Below are 15,458 nucleotides of genomic sequence, written 5' to 3' on the forward strand. Positions count from 1 at the left end.
CCTTACAGTTAGCCTGAAAAATGCCCAGAGCCTGTGGACTCAGCTGCGCTAACCCTGCCTTCCAGAACAGGTACAATTTCAGCCGGGGCTGGGGGTGGGGGTGGGGTGGGAAGGTTGGCCATGTTCTGGAGTATCCAGAGGCCCTGACATCTCCCCAGGTGGATATGTGGCCAGTTAGCTGCTGTGGACATGCTTTAGTGGCCCTGTTCTGACAAACTTAATCAAGACTTGTACCACATCTGATTGGCAGCTAAAAACATAACTTCAAGAATCTACCCAGGGGCTCTAGTTATGTTATTTTTTCTCATTATTCATGTCTTGCTTTAATGCAATTTGTCAATAACTGTACAACATCTAACATTGCTACTATTAAATAAGTGTTTTCTACCGAATAGGACATAGAAAGTCTGTTCTGTAAGAGAAGATAATTTATAGGTCTGACCAAAGGGAACAAATATCACAGAACATAGTGGCCGCCAGTTTGCAGATAGTAGGTATGTACACTTCTCAACACAATAAAAAAAATGTTTTTCCTTCTTCTCATCTGTTGCTTTAGAGTGAGCAAAGCTTTCCTGTTAGCTGAGTCCACAACTAACCTCTGTAAGGAATGAAGCAGGCAAAACAAAGGCACACCGACAGGTTGATCTTGATAGAGAAGAAATTTTGATTGTACTTTGATTCCAAGCATTTGGGGCCATTTCTTGTTTTTCAAGGTGAGTAACAAGAGTTATGGTATCTCTTGCTGTTGCCCTCCATCCTAACGTGCTGCGTGGAGGCTCTGCTCAGCTCCGGAGATGCAGATTTGTAAGTACAGCCTTCATATTCTCAACTGATTCAGATGCTGAAGCCAAGCCAAGGCTAAGGGTGCGGCTCCGGACACTGCTTGCCTCGTAGTAGTGAGACCTGGGTTCCGTCCTCAGCACCCCATAAAATGAGGCCTCATGGCCAACTGCAGCCAACTGCACTTGGGAGGCAGAGGCAGGAGTACCAGAAGTTCAAGAACATCTTCAGCTACACAGTGAGCTGGGGGCCAGCCTGGGATTCACATGACTCTGCCTCAGAAACGGAATGCCAAGCACCAAGTGAGAAGGGGCATAGGTTCAAATCCTGGCTGAACCACTTCCGGCTGCATGATCTCAGGCAAATGTCTCAATGTCTCTGAACTGCGCTTTCTTTGTGAGTGAAAATGATCACAGAGACGCTAGTATCCACATTGTTGGGTCATGGTGATAATAAATTATAAATGCAGACCCCTTAACAGCGCGCTTTCAGACAGCCTCAATTGACAGCTCAGATGTAGAAGGAGGAAAAAAAAACTGAATGGGGGAAGATATCTAAAACACACGAAATAAGAGGTTCGGAGTCCCCAGCTGAGATCCCTTCTTACACCCGGAAGAGTTTGAACACACAAGCTGTCCCCAACCACATACCTGAAACACGAGAGATGACTCCAGAAAGAGTCCCAGAAAGAGTGGGAGCCCCAAATCACCCCTTACCTCGCAACCGTCACACCCCTACCTGTCTGGGACGTGCTGCCACAGCCTTGGGTCTGATCTTGCACACAGTGATCTCCAGGACGCCTCTGGAGGGACTCGAAGGGTGCCGGAATGTCTAGGAGACACTCAGACTGTCCCCGCACACCGATGAGATCAGCCTTTCAGCTGTAAACAGCTGGGAAACTAGATTACGTCTAAGAAGCTGTTTACAGATACCAGGCAAAGAAAGTACAGGACGCAGCCCACAGAGGAGGAACCAGCAGGCACTGCTGAAGGTTACCCCAGCTTTCTCTCTGTCTGCTAGGAAGACTCCAACTTCAGAGCAGAGCAAACCCAAGAACACCGTGGTCTCCTCCAGACAGGGGGTGCACAACAGCATTCTGGGAGGCTCAGGCAGAAAGAATCTATGAGGGAAAACTACCAAGTGGCAGACAGGAAGGAGCTAGGCAGACAAAGAGCTCCAGAAATCCATATGGCATTCCCTTGGGTTTGTGGCTGAATATCAAGTCACCGTGTTCAGAGTCAACTTCATGGAGTCTGACAAGAAACAAATACATTTCTATAAGTTAAACAATCCCCCAAGCTCCCTTTGGCTGGCCGATGTGTGAGTCTCGCCCAGCTGGAATAGAAAGACTTTTGTCAGAGAGTCTGGGGATTTAGGTCATGACCTCAGGAGTCTACTTTGGTGAAGCTCAGTCATCTCTTAAAGGTCAGCTCTGTCTGCCCTAAACACTTTAATGCAAATAAAACAAAACCTTTACTTATCCTGCACTAAACAAGAACAAAGAGAAAACAAGCCCAGCATGCAAGCCAACCTAACTCCCATGCTGGCAAAGAAGGGATAGGGACAGGAATTTAGACACAGCAGGACGGAGGACCTCACACACCAGCAAATGAAGGCACAAGTGTAAACACGCTCAGATTACTAAAAATTCTAAAAGGAAATGTATGAGGGGACAAATGGAAGACAGGAAAACTTGAGACTCTCTGGAGATGAAAGATATGCCTGAAATGAAGGATACAGTGGATGAGCTTATCAGCACCATTAATTAGCCACAAGACACAAGTCCGGTAAGTCTGAAGACCGAACAATATGAAAAACATCCACAGACAAGGTGGGGGAAAGACTGGGAAAACTGAGGAATTTCCCAGTGGCCTGTGGGACGAAGAACAATCTAACAGACCTGTTGTTAATAGAGTCCTAGAAAGATCTGGGGGCAGGAAATTGACTTTTAAAAAGCTGTGGTTGGAATACACCCCCCCAAAACCTGTTTACAATTATAAATCACAGCTTGAAGAAACTCATTGAACCCCAAAACAAGACAAGGCAAAGAAAACAGCAGTCTGGTGTGTCATGACACCCTCTTGGAAAACAAGCATCCTAGTATGCCATGACACCCTCACTGAAAACCAGCAGTCTGGTGTGTCATGACACCCTCACTGAAAACCAGCAGTCTGGTGTGCTATGACACCCTCACAGAAAACCAGCAGTCTGGTATGCTATGACACCCTCACTGAAAACCAGCAGTCTGGTGTGCCATGACACCCTCACTAAAAACCAGCAGTCTGGTGTGCTATGACACCCTCACTGAAAACCAGCAGTCTGGTGTGCTATGACACCCTCATGGAAAACCAGCAGTCTGGTGTGCCATGACACCCTCATGGAAAACCAGCATCCTGATGTGTCATGACACCCTCACTGAAAACCAGCAGTCTGGTGTGTCATGACACCCTCACGGAAAACCAGCAGTCTGGTGTGTCATGACACCCTCACGGAAAACCAGCCATCTGGTGTGCCATGACACCCTCATGGAAAACCAGCAGTCTGGTGTGCCATGACACCTTCACTGAAAACCAGCAGTCTGGTGTGCCATGACACCCTCACTAAAAACCAGCAGTCTGGTGTGCCATGACACCCTCACTGAAAACCAGGTAATGGACAAATGTCAGAAGCATCAGTGCGGAAAGACAGAGAGACTACGCCCACAAGGACAGAGCAAAGGGGGGATCACACGGCTCTGTCAGAGGCAGAAGAAGAAGACATCTCTAGAGGGCTGGAAGAAAAAGATAACTCAGCATCTCACTTTACTTGCAGTGGAGCCATTCTTCCAAAATAAAGGCAGGATAAGACGTGTCTTAGACCTGCGCAGAGGCACACAGGGTGTGCAGGCAGCTAACCCACACTTCAGCGCGTGTTGGATGCGGTTTCTTAAGTGTTTGCCAAGTGAAACTCGATGGGGACTTGGAATGGCCCCAGCGAATCAGAGCTATGGGGGTGGCGGGGGTGTGACGACACAGAAAGAAACTAGTTCCTTGCCTTTTTATTTCTGTAAAGTAAGAGTGATTGTTGAAACAAAAGTAGTAACGGCGCGTTACACATTGTGTGAGGGATGTAGCAAGTGCGATGAGTAACATGGCACCCAAAGCTCAGGACGGGGAAAGTAAAATCATAAAGCCAACCGGGCCCTTACACAGTTCGTGAAATGATATTAAGAGTTGAGATCTAGTAGTGTAAAGTATAAAAGAACTGAACAAAGAGATGTATCAAGAGAAAAAGGATAAAAGAGAATAAAAAAATATTCTCAAGTAATCCAAAAGAAGACCAGGTAGGTATAATGGGGACCAGTCATGGGGCTTGATTAAAAAAAAAAAAAAGTAGAGAAAAGATAAAATACCATCAAAATCAGAAAAGAAAAGAGGATATGGTCCCTAAGCCCTACAAATGGAAAACAGATGACAAAGACATATTATGAACTGGTACATAGTTTATGCCAAGAAATTACAGTTTATATGAAAGAGATGAATCCCTTGGAAAATGGGATGGATTACAGGAACTGACAAGAAGACATGGGATCTATTCCTATTTTTAAACACAATTGAAGCTGATAACGTAGGACTTTCCCACGGGGAAAACTCTAGGCTCGGGTGGCTTTGCTGATGCACTCCCCAGCACCTGAGAAGCATGCTATACCACGGGCACAGAAGACACGGCACAGGAACGCATCATTGCACAGAGCCAGGCTTACCTCAGTAAAACCATACAAAGTGGTTATGAGAACGAAAACCTGAAGACAGGCCTCATTCACAAACACGCAGGCAGGGCGTGCTGGTCCTGATGGCTAAAGCCTGTGTCCAGCAATAATGTTAAGGCAGAGGGTTTTTCCCCCCATGAACACTGTAACTTGTCTGTGGAAGATAACTTACATTTGTATTGGTCATGAGGCTTAAACTCAGTAGTCCAGGCCTTCTCAGTCTAAGGACGCTATAACATTACCTGACAGATGAGATAAAAACACCAGGTACCCAACCAACGCCTACACTTTCTGTTTTATAAAACCTTTTCCCCATGTATTCACCTATTTGCTTTTGTTGCGGTGGTGGCTGAGCGTGCCATGGTGCGCCTGTGCAGGTCAGAAGACAACATGACTGCTTCTCTCTTTGCACCATGTGCCTCACGAGGATTGAACTCAGGCTGTCAGCCCTTGTGGCAAGTGCCCTTACCTTATACCACCTCCCTACAACTTGTAACCCTCGGCCTTTTCCTAGGCTGCAGGTCAGTGTATAATACGGCAAGTCCAGTAACTGTCTCAGAATTGAACAGACAGAGATGGGAGGCAGAAGTAACTATTGATCTGAACTCTAAGGCAAGCTTCCAAACAGAATCAGACTTAGCTTGCTCACTCCGCCAACATATAGTCATTCTCCATTGGATTTCAGCCTCGAAGAGTCCAGTGGGCTTGAGGTCTTGAAGGCAGGATGCTCAATGTCTGGACTTAATCAGTGCCTGGCTGAGGTCTTCTTTAAGGCAAGAATTATTTTCCTGTGAACTCTTAACAGTATTTGAAGCCTCTCTTGGCTGTGTTTATTATTCTAACCAAGTGCAGTGGGCTCATGTGTTGGGGGAGCATCACCAAGACATAGGGGCGTGGAATGGTTTGCTGCCAAAGCAAAGCCCTCTGGAACTCAGGAAACACAAGGATTCTAGCCAACAGATCTATGCATATTTGTATAGGTGTGGCGTGCGCACGCCACACACACACACACACACACACACACACACACACACACACACACGCAGACAAGTGTGTACACACCACGTTTTTCTTATTTTCTTCTCCTCCAGTTTCTTCGTGTACATTTTGAAGACTTATCCAAACGCTCAGACTGTGCAGGCTAGAACTGTTTCCCCGGGCAGACGCATCTTTTACAGGTTGCCGACTGTGCAGGCTAGAACTGTTTCCCCAGGCAGACACATCTTTTACAGGTGGCCACTTCTTTCCTATCCTAACCCACAGCCTTTTCCAACTGTACTCAACCCTTCCTTTCGCTTAACGGAAATGTCACTGAAATAGTGAAGGCATCGCTTTATTCAAACTGAATCTGCAGTGGGCGTGTTTGCGTCACGTGCTGCACAGTTAGAACCTCTGGCTCCCTACCCCAAACCTTTCCCACTGAGAACCTCACTTCTCTGCCCCTCTATCCTCAGCACGAACCACGAAGCCCTCTATATCTCCAAACAGCAGCAAAGACACTTACGAAGAGCCAGGTGGAGTTCTGGCCAGAGACTGAGTCACCCTTAAGCTTGATGGAGCCTGATTAACAACCGCTGCCAACACACGTGTGATGTGGTGTCCTCGTGGGCACTGCCCTGTGCCTGTGGCCACCATTCAGAGACCCGTCAACAGATAGAGAAACCTAATCCCTAACCACCAACTTGACTTTCCATACAGCAGGTGCAGTAGAAAGAGACAGACCGCAAGGCTCGTCACGGCGCGGAGCAGTCACCATCTCCACTGTGTTTATGATCTAAATGTCCTTATGCAAATGAGACGTCTACAAGGGCAGCGACTCAGATCGTGGTAACCTAATAACGTCGACTCATCTTCGGAGGCAATTTCCACATTATAGAAGGTCAGATCCCAACACCAAGGTAATGCACTAACCTTGTTCAACAAAGCAAAGGCCCAGATGGCTTCAAGGACATAAGAAAGTGTGTCTTATATCTATAAAAATGCCTTTCTTCTGAAATAAGGGAGGCAAGAATGTAGGGAAGTCGGGTCACTTGGTAACCTGGCGCAGCATTACTGTCTAGTGACTATCTGATTCCGGTATCTCCTTGTGCCACCCCCACCCAACCGCCCCCATTTTTGTAGCTGCATAAACAACCACCAAGACACTTACTCACTAAGCTGTAAGTACAAAGACGAGAGGACGCAGAGAGGGGAAGAAACTGGATGAGGGGTCATCTTCCAACACGAAGGCAGGCTCTGCGGCACAGAGCACGCGTCATCCTGGCCCAGGCGTGAGGTATAAGACATGGTTCCTTCAAGCAACAAATATTTTTTCGAGTGCCTGACCATACCAGGCCTGTGTTGGTGACATGGAGCAGGGGGGCAGCCAAGATGCGCGTGTTCTCCGCCCTCATCAACGCAACCATCTAAAGGATAACGAGTGTTGGCAAGGACGTAGAGGAAACAGGACGCTTGCACGCTGTTGGTGGCACTGCCAACTAGCATGGTCATTACTCAAGACAGTATGGGGCATCTTCAAAACAACAGCGCTAACATACAACCCAGAAGTCCCACTCCTGGGCACGCAGCCAGAGGAAGTGAAATTAGTACGGAAGGAGACATGACCCTTATGCTCACTGCAGCTAAGAGCCAAAAGATGGAGACAACCAGGTGTCCACCAACTGGTGACGGATGCAGAAACAGAGGCAGCTGTACACAGTGGACTGCAACACAACTTTAAGGAAGAAGGAAGTCGTTTTATTTTGAAACAACACTGCTAGAACTGGATTGTATGAAAGGTAAATCCGGCCTGATCACTGACCCTGGAGCTCGCTGACTAGGCTAGCCGGTGAGCTGCCCCACCAGCACTAGGGCTATGGTTACACTAGGCCTATCTAGGGATGCAATCCAGGTCTGAGTGGAAGTGACAGTGAGGAGGGACTGTGCCCTGCTTGTGGGCTAGCAAGAAGACTGAGGTCACAGAGAGCTGTGGGCAGCCGGCTGTGGTACTGGTGGCTCCCTGCCAAGAACTTATAACTCCACTGGGCCTGCTGAGGGCCTGAGGTCTCAGGGTGACACTGCTTTTTACCTGTTGTATTGCCTTCTTTCAACAGTTTATATGGTAAGCAACTGTCTGTGTTTTGTTTTGTTTTTGTTTTTGTTTTGGCTAAAAACGAACAATGAAAAGGACAGGTGCAGCCATTACCATAAAACCACATCCATATCCATGAACAAAGAACAAAGCCTAGCATGGCCATGAGGCAAGCAAGTCCCTCACCTTAGCGAACAGGCTATGGTTCGTGATAATGCTGTCTACATTTGCACACAGAGGCCTGTGCACAGTCAAGGTGCCCAGGCTGCGCTCTTGCTCCCTTGCTAGAACGCCAGCCTGGTGTGCCTGAATCCCTGGGTTCCATCCCCAGCACTGCATACATAAGGGGTAAGCTTGATTCTAGCACTGAGGAGGTGGAGGGCAACCTTAACTACATAGATGCTTCCAGAAAAGCCTGAGCACTTGATATATTATCAGAGAAAAAGGGGAGAGGGGGAGGGGGAGGAGAGGAGAGGGAAAGAGAGAGAGACAGAGACACAGAGAGGCAGAGACAGAGAGACAGAGAGGGGTTCGGGGAAGAGGGAGAGGGAAGGGAGAGGAGGGGAGGGGAGGGGGAGAAGAGAGGGGGGAAGGGGAAGAGGGAGAGAGGGAGAGGGGGAGAGAGAGAGAGAGAGAAGAGAGAGAGGGGAAGAGAGAAGAGAGAAGGGAGGAAGGGAGGAAGGCAAGCTCTGTCTTGAATAATAACATAGTCCGATTTTCGTCACTACAAAGCACAGGACACAAACACTTTGAATTAAGGGTTTCTGAGGTCCCACAGCAGGACACTGTGGCAGTGGAAGCAGGGCAGAGAGGTTCTTCACCTCTTGGTGGACAGGAAACAAAGAAAGAAATGGCCAGGACAAGACGTGACTTTCAGAGACATGTCTCCCGACCTACTTCTCTAAAGTCTCTACTTCTCCACATAATACCAACAGCCAGGAAGCATGTTTCACGCATGTACATATGTGCAGACCACAGCGAATAGTGATAGCAACAAACCAGTGGCCCCACTAGGTGCTGACTGCGGCTGGAAGTGTTTCCTCTGCAGTAGGCGTATCAGTCCCCTGTGAGATGGAGGAACTGGAGACCCCGAGCTTGAGGATGTCGTCCAGGATTGCACAGCTCCCACACACCCCACACAGCCCGGGGAACAGTGAGGCCTGGCCACAGGTCCTGCTTTTATACGGCAGGAGTTAACATTCTCTTAGTCTTCTCCTCCTGGGAGTAGTTTACAGCCCTGTCTTGGCTTTCCTGCCTTTGTCAACTCAGGACCAACAAAGCACGCAAAGCTGCTGTTCCTCGTGAGTCTCTCATCAGTAGGTCACCCTGCCAGATGAAGTCTCAGCAGCAGCAGAGAAGCAGGTTCGCAAACACCATAGCAACAGCACTGTGAGGTGGGAAAGTGAACAGTGAGCCAGCCAGGGCTGTGGCCAGCATGGATACCTAGCTTTCCCTCACCTAGAGAGAAAGAAATTAATTTTACTTTCAAAGTAATCACAACACACACACAATGTGGGAGTAAGAAAATGATGCTGTAGTTATGTGCAAAACCTTGGCTTCTAAGCTCATTTTTTAGGACAAGAAAAAAAAAATCACACCTGCTTATGTATTCTCTTCAAACAGACCTGCAAAGAAAATCGTGGCTGGATGATATTTCCAAGACCCACAGAACCAATAGGGGAAACTGAGTACTGATTAAACAGTCACATTGTGCCCTGAGCTGACTCTTTCCTTTCCCTGCGACAACTCCATGTCTGCTCTCACGCCCAGGCATTCCAGTGCCCCCTCACTTCCAGCTCCCTTAAAACCTCCTCCTCTTCATATACAGGGGGAGGAGGTCCCCTCAGGAACAGTCATAGGGGAAGGGAATAAGGGGAAAATGGGAGGGAGGGAAGAATGGGAGGATACAAGGGATGGGATAACCATTGAGATGTAACAAGAATAAATTAATAATAATAAAAAAACTCCTCCTCTTCTCTCTGGATCCTTAGTCCAGTGTCAGCACATGCACATGACCCAGCACACCACACACACACAGACACATAGACAGACAGACAGATACACACACACACACATGTCACACACACACACACACCACATACTCATACACCACACACACATACACACACCACATACACACATATGAACACACAACATACACACATCACACATACACACACTACATACTCATACACCACACACACACCATACTCACAAACACACTACACACACACATACACACTACACACACAGCACACCATACACACTACACACACACACACACACACACACACACACACACACACACACACATACCCCACATGTCATTTTGTTAATTCATTTTACTTATTTAGTCTTATTTTTGAGACAAGGTCCTATGGTGACCCTAAACTCATGAGGTAATTGAACATGGTTTTGAATTTCTGATCCACTTGCTCCACCCACCCAGGATGGGATTGCAGGTGTGTGCTGCTGCAGGCATGGTGCCACCACAGGTGTGTGCCACCACACTCAGCTTGTGTGGGGATAGACCCCAGGGTTTGTGCGTGCTAGAAGCACTGTGCCGACCGAGCTACATCACCTAACCTAGGTTCTACACACACAAGAAAACCTGTGGTAGCCGGCAGCTGGGAGCCGTGGCCTGTGGTAGCCGGCAGCTGGGAGCCGTGGCACAGGCCTTTAAAGCCAGGCAGATCTTGTGAGTTCAAGATAGATCAAATTCTAGGACAGCCAGGGCTACACAGAGAAAAAAAGGAAAAGAAAACGTGATATTTGTCTTTCCATCTGGCTTGTTTAGGTTAACATGATGATTTTCCTGTCAACATCAAGATTTCACTTTCTTTATGACTAAGTAAAATTCCATCATGTATGCCACATTTTCTGCATCTGTTGATGGACACCTTGGATGGTTTTATTACCTGGCTACTGTGACTAACGAACCAATAATTGTGGGTGAACATCTCTACGGTGAGTTGACTTACGAGCCCTTGGGGTATATACGCAGGGTGATATTACTGGGCCATACAGTAGTTCACTCCCTATTGTACAAATAGCCACTTTTTTCATAGTGGCTGCGCAAATTTACATTCCTAAAAGCAGCATGTAAGAGGTCCTCTTTCCCCACATTCTCGCCATCATTTAATGTTTTCTTAGAAACAGCCATTCTCCTTGAGATGGGTTGGAATCTAAAATCAGCTTTCCTTGATGACTGAAGATGGTGAATACCTTTCCCACTATTTATGCAATCCAATTTGTCACCCCTTGGGGTTGATTCCTATATACTGGCGTCCTTTCCAGAAAGTCCTTGCCTACGCCTACGCCTACGTCCCAAAGACTTTCGCGTCTATGCTTCTCTACCCATTTCAGAGTTTCAAGTTTTATACTAGGGTCTTTGGAAATCCAGCCTTCCCCAGCACACTCAACAGCCTTTGATTTTTCCAATACACATTTTTGACCCAATTGTCAAAAGTTAGGTTGCTGGAGCTATAGGGGTTTATTCGTAGGTGCTCTGTTTTATTCTACTAGTACACATATCTGTTTTTGCGTCAGGACCACTAAGTTTTTATTACTACTTGTTGCAGGATATTTGATCTCATTGTGAATCTGAGATTGTGAACTGTAAAAAAAAAAAAAAAACCTGTATCTTATTTGGTATGGTTCAGCCCTAGCACACACCTTTAATCCAAGAGCTTTCTGTACACTGTAAACAGGTGATTGTGGTGTGGCTTAGCCCTAGCACACACCTTTAATCCAAGAGCTTTCTGTACACAGGATTTAATAAAGCTAACCCTAAATCAAGAGGCAAAGCAGGAAACCAGCTGTCAGGGATTAAAGAGTAGGAGTGACTTTAAGAGAGGGTATTTAAGATGGTGCAGAGAAGAAAGAACTCCTTGGCTTTTAGCTTTTGGATTTCTCCTCTGGGGCTGTCAGGTAAGCTAGGAGGCCTTTTCCTCCTGAGTCATCAGCTAAGCTAGCAAGCTTTTGACTTTTTGGCTCTTTCCTTCTGGGACATGAGCTGAGTAGGAAGACCAGCGGGGAGCTTTCTCTGCCTCTCTGAGCTAGCAGGCTTTCACCCCAGTGTCTGGCTCCTGAGTCTTTACTGGTAAAACTGAACACTTGGGATTTTCTTCCATGATAACAACAGCTATGGCTTTGTGATATAATTTGAGAGCAGATATTAGGATAACTCCAGAATCGCTCTTTCTTCTCAAGATTGCTGTATTAACTATTCTCATTTCTGACTAAAACAATTTAAGGAAGGAAGGGCTCATTTTGGGGCACAGTTGGAGGAGTCAACAACTACACCTGTCATAGCTCATCCCAGATTTCCCTGGGGTCTGGGATCCTGGAATACATATGGGGCCAATGCACCATAATGCATCCAGGAGCCTTGCATTATACAGGACACCTAGGAAATCCTAGGTGTTGTTCCTCTCCCAAACATCAAACCATTCAAGAGTTGGACTATTTTGCTGAGATCACTCTGTCTTATTCCTCTGGCTCTGTGAAGACTTCTTCCATGAGCCACTTAACCTAAAAGGTGCTGACTCGAACTGCATCAGGCCGGCCCCCACATCTGTGATGCTTTCAAGTTATAATACTGCATAACAGCCCATAAAGAGGGCCACTCTGGCTGCTACGGTTATTTCTCTGCTTAGTACTTTCCCACTCTAATCCCTGATTATACTGAAACGTGGATGCTGGGTCGCAGGAGTGTATGGATCAGAGCTGCTCAGCTGGGAATCCTGGTCGCAGCTCTCCCGCATGGTCACAGCTCTCCCGCATGCCCCCCCCCTTGACAGAGCCTCAATCTCTCTGCCTCAGCACTGGAGTGAAAAAGCATCAGCAACATTTGAGGACCACATGTGCTGGAAGCTGGCTGACAGGTGAGAGGGAATAAAGCGCATGCACTGCTTGGTGGAGGCTTTACTCCTGGGGCTTAGGGACTAGCAGGGAAGAAAACGAACAAGTCTCCCAACAGTCAGGGGTCTGCTGGCAGTCAACCTCCTGTGGAAGGACAGCCCACCTCTCAACAGGTGTGACTCTAAAAAGAGCGGGGAGTCATCTGTAGGTGACGACGTTTTGGGGAATGCCTCTTTCCTTTGGTTTCAGAACCAGTAAATTTAGACCGAAAGAACTGTCTCTTTGTAGAAACATGTGAACTAAGCAAGAGGCCTTTGGCACGCAGAGGGGCTCTTGGCTTTACTCTGTGAGGGTTCTAGGGGTGACTTCCCGCCGTGGTGTGTCCGTGTCTATGTCTCAGAGGGGCTCAAGCTTAAAAGCCCATTTCACATAACGAGAAAAAAAAATCACACATTGAGCAGTTTAAGCTATAACTTGTTTCAAAGTTCAAGAAAGCTGGAATTCAAAGATGATGGTATACCTACGGCTGGTCTTTGGTTGGAAGGAAGTCATTTTCTCTTGTCTCCATATGGCTTTCTGTCTGTACATCAGTCCACCCTTGTGTCTCTTAAGGACACCATCTATTGGAGACCTCGCTAGTTCTCCAAAGGCCCCGTCTATATATACAGCATACCTGGCGGAGGCACCAGGGATCACAGTCTCGACATAAGAATGCTCTGGGGGCTGGAAGACGGGCACACGGGAGGGGGAGACGAAGTCAACCCTGGCCCATGTAGCAGAAAGATGACCGCACAGCATGGCCGAACTGAAATTTTCGAGAAGTCCCTGTGTGCACGTCAGGGGCATAGGTAACCCTAATGGGACAACACAGCTTGGCCAAAGGCTCACAGCCCATACATGGCAAAGCGGAAAGGAGAAACAAGCTTTTAAATGCAGAGCCCAAGGTAAAAGCCACGACCACCCTGTTGGGGGCTTAGAGAGAGGAGACTGGAGGTACATACTTGAGGTACATACAGATTGTAAGAATCTCTGATCCACTGGCTTCACTTCCCAGCCCGCTACTGACGACTGGCCCAGCCTGCCTCTCCTCAGCCTCATGTGCACACACTAGCAGATGAGGACACGGCTGGCAGGTTGGTGGCTGAGCCAGGGCACAAGCCCAGAATTATGCCATGGCTAAGGGGAGTGACAACTGTTCTCAGGGCGCACCACTTTCTCAGGCCACCACAGCCAGTGCCGGGTCCCCATGGTAAATGTGTGCCTCCAGCCCACAGCTGCACAGCACCCAAGGCCTGAAGGGAGTCACAGTACGCTGTCTACTAATGTGCATTCCTTAAAAACATCACTTTACAGCAACAAGCATCCCCGAAGTGACAGACGATATGAAGGGCTAACGGTTAAGTCTCTCCCATGTCCTCTACGGATGGTAAGCTGACTTGTCCCCACCCTGGTCCTCCCCCCAGGACACCACTCTCATTACTTGTGGTGTCATGGGATAGTTCTGTGAACTTCTATACAGAGAAGGAATGTAACTGTTCATGTGTTTTCCACGTGTGTCTACAGGCACTTCAGGGTTGGAATTGCAACTAGGAAAGTACAAAGGTTATTTGTCGTAGATGAGGCCTAAGTGTAATCCCATGGTTTCACTGTCCCACCCTCTAAGGACCGCTAATGTGACATAAAGTCCCCGGGACATCTGTATTCTGAATTACACCCCCACAGCTATCAGGAACGTGAAGCGAAACCGCGGGGAAGGCCAGGGTCTACTTCAGTGCTGTGCTCTTAAAGAGGGGAGGTGACCGACCAGGTTGCTGTAACAAATCCTTCCTGTGAATTAAAGGTTAGGAGGGAGCGCGGCAGCCACAGCAGCAGCGAGCGGGACTGGGCGTCCATGCAGCTGCCAGAGCTGCACTGAGATAAGGAAGCGATGCCCACTGATGACCTGTCAATCACTAACTACTGCTCTATGAAGGAGTCCCCTTCCCAGGAGGGGAATCCCTTCCATCCCGAAGACCTAACAGTTTCTTTAGAAAGTGACTTTAGAAAGTGGTTTTAATATGGTGTGTGTGTATGTGTCTGTGTGTGTGTGTGTGTGTGTGTAAACACACACACATATATATATACAATTATACATACATATTTTTAAGTAAGTAGAAATTTTTCTTAAAAAAGAAATTCCTCTCAGATGTCATGCCTTTGAATTTGGTTTTTTTATTTTTGTTTTGTTTCTTTTTTTTTTTTTCCTTTTACTTTACTGTGGTAGCAACTTCACACGGTACTACTATCTGAATTCTGAGTTTCTTTCTTCCTTGTGCCTAAGCATGCCTTGGTGGGCAGGAAAGGAGAGCCAGGACTTGAATAGTCCTCCCATCTTATGAACTATTTGACTTTTGTTTTCAAGCGCAGCACGAGAGCTCAACTTTTAAAGTTTGGACAGTGGAAACAAATATGTTTGCAAACTGTCTGCCAAGGAACTTGAAGTTTCCCCAGAGTCTCTCCAGGGGAAAACATTTACTCACATCAGTTCTCTCAAACCCGTAGACTTTGTACAACATTAGCTTAGCTTACGTTCACCTGGGTGAGCACAGTCGGGGCGCAGTCCCACCCGGAGGACCTTCTTTGTGGGGCACTCACCCTGCAAGCATAGAATCAGGAACTCCTTTGAAACCTCTAACATTCTTAGTTACATCTTGATGCCCCTGACCAAGAAAATCGCCAACAATTGGCACGACTCTCCCACCAACAAACTTCCAATTCCAGTCTTAACACGCTGCCTTTTCAGAGAAGAGCCCACCACCTGTGGCCACGGTTCTGCAGACAGCCTGCCTTCCAGCACAGTGAGGAGCACTGACACAGACAAGCTGGGGTGAGACCTGGAGTCAGGTTGTGCTAGCAGAGCTCTGCAGCTGGGAAAGACTCTTTTCTTTAGTCCCTAATTGCTTTAATTGCCTTTTTCAAGATAAAAATAGTTCACAAATGTGCTCAGATTTTAATGTC

At 47.4% G+C, this 15,458-nt stretch overlaps 1 protein-coding gene across 5 annotated transcripts in view; it reads right to left on the bottom strand.

The window, feature by feature from the left end:
• The window catches only part of ARHGAP28 (Rho GTPase activating protein 28), a 167,840-nt gene that overhangs the window by 122,827 nt on the left and 29,555 nt on the right, over nucleotides 1-15,458 (bottom strand). Inside the window, exon 1 of one of the 5 annotated variants that reach the window (XM_084778161.1) lies at nucleotides 1,519-1,614. The exons of the other annotated variants lie outside the window; for them this stretch is intronic. The gene's annotated coding sequence lies outside the window, so the exon portion shown is untranslated. Of the gene's footprint in view, nucleotides 1-1,518; nucleotides 1,615-15,458 lie in introns of those variants that run through there. 5 annotated transcript variants of the gene reach the window in all.

Source organism: Acomys minous, assembly GCF_964271855.1.
Source record: "Acomys minous genome assembly, chromosome: 4".
NCBI lineage: Eukaryota > Metazoa > Chordata > Mammalia > Rodentia > Muridae > Acomys > Acomys minous.